The following is a 2,032-nucleotide window of genomic DNA, read 5'->3' as shown; positions in this document are numbered from 1 at the left end:
TGTGGAGGCGGGGCGGAGGCCCCCTGGGGCCACTCGGCCTGGCTGGAGCAGGGTGGGGGCGTCGCAGGCTAGGTGTGGGCTGCGGGCGGGGATGGGGGCGTCGCGCCGGTCGCCGCCCCTGGGACTGCTCCGCGCCGCGGGGCCGGTCCCCCACCCCTTCTGCCTGGTGGCGGGGGCAGGGGAGCGCAGGTTCCGGCCAGCTTTGCGCTTTCTCCTCCTCTTCTCTCTTGCTCCTTCCCCTCCTCCCACCCGTACTCCCAGGGCTTCTCGGGGGAGGCTCGGCCGGTCTTCTGGGGCGCGCCCTTATCTCCCCTCCACCTGGGTGGGCGGGAGCCAGCGGACACTCAACTCTCCCTCCCTCTGGTGGGAACTCCCCGGAGAGAGTCGGCTTGCGCCCCCCTTCCTTTTCCATCGTGGACGGGTTTAACCCCCAAACTCCTTCCTGCTATTAGGGCGGTCCGCCCCTCCCCTCGGGAGGGGGGGTCCTTCTCGGTTCTGGTGTCGGGGGGCCAAGTCCGTTCAGCTTCTCCACTTCGGAGAGGAGAGGGTTAATTCCTCATCCTCCATAGTTTTCCTCCTCCCTCTCCCCACCTCCCCCCAAATAATAGAAAAGCATCTCCCCACTTTTCCAATCCCTGCCCCCCTCTTGGCAGCAGGGTTTCGGGGAAGGAGTCGCCCTCCCGTTTGCAGGGTGGGGTGGGGAGGTTAGTGTAGGCTGGAGGAGGGGCTCTGACGAGGGGGAAACAGTTGAAGAAGGTGCTTGTTGCTCATGTTTCTCTCTCTGGTGCGGCGGGTCTATTATTGGTGTTCGCAAGTGGTGCTCCTTCCACATAAGGCCACCGCGCGGTGCAGGGCGCATGCTCTGCCCGGCCCCATTGAAACTTCCTGCTGCTGCCGCGGCTGCTCGGCCAGAGCGTCCCCGCGCTGCGCTGCCGCCCGCCGCCGGCGCGCCGAGCGTTCACGCTCGCCGGCTTGATCCCCAGCCTTGCCTCTCCTCTCCTGGCACATTTCTTCCCTCAGAGAAGATTTCTTGTTGTACACTGAGCATTGCCTTTATTTAAGAACAGCCCTTGGCTGGAGAAGAAACATTTTCCAAATCGCTCCTTTTTTAAATGTCCGCATGAGATGGCCAGAATGGACTGGGTATTGTACAAGACAGACCGCAGTTTCGCCTCCGAGAGGGCAGTGTCGCTCTTCTGTTCTCTATGGAAACGAAGCGTGTGTGTTAACAGAATGTCCACATTGCTAGGAAGGACCCGAGTGTGAAGTTCTTCAAAACTGTACCTGTAGACAGTGAGTTGAGTGATGCCACTGCTACCACAGTCAAATGAATTCAGTCTTTGCTGTAAGGCCTGTATCTCTTCTTACCTGTCCGAATCTTCTTAACGACTCTGGCTTATAAGAGGCTAATTTAAGTAAAAAATAAATTTAAAATGGGATAAAAAAAACTACATTACATAAAGACTTCCTGCAGAATTTCATTAAAAATTAAGCTCTCCAGCGAAGTCATGTCATTATCAGGTTATATTTATGTTCCTTATTCTAAAGCAAATAATCATCATGAAGCAGGATGCCTTAGCAACTTGAGTCTAGGATACTTTGAGCGATGATAATAAACTATCTGTTAGGGAAATGTAGGAATTGGGGGGAAAGATTAAATTGTTTTTGGAATTTATTTGGACCAAGTTGAAAGACGCATAGGTTTTCTGCAATGGCACTTGTGTGCTGGGTGGCCGGCAAGATTGCTTGCCTCACCATTCCTTGTATTTTGACACTGCATTTAGTTCCTATTAGCGTCGGAGGAACGCTGGTATTGGGGGCAGTTTAGGACTTCTGGAGTTGAACAGTGACCCACTAGCTAGGTAAAAATGGGCAATGGTTTGGGCTGAGGGGATTAGTTTTGCTCAAGCAGCCTATAACCATTGGGCTAGTTGCTAGGGGACTGATAATAATAGATCCTGTCATAATATGATCTAAGACTGATTATTAATTAATGTTACACAGCTCAGAGGAAGAGCCTGTAGGTGATATG

The sequence above is a fragment of the Tupaia chinensis genome, unplaced genomic scaffold, assembly GCF_000334495.1.
Source record: "Tupaia chinensis unplaced genomic scaffold, TupChi_1.0 Scaffold139431_1, whole genome shotgun sequence".
Taxonomy (NCBI): domain Eukaryota; kingdom Metazoa; phylum Chordata; class Mammalia; order Scandentia; family Tupaiidae; genus Tupaia; species Tupaia belangeri.
Note: the sequence above shows the minus strand (reverse complement) of the source record.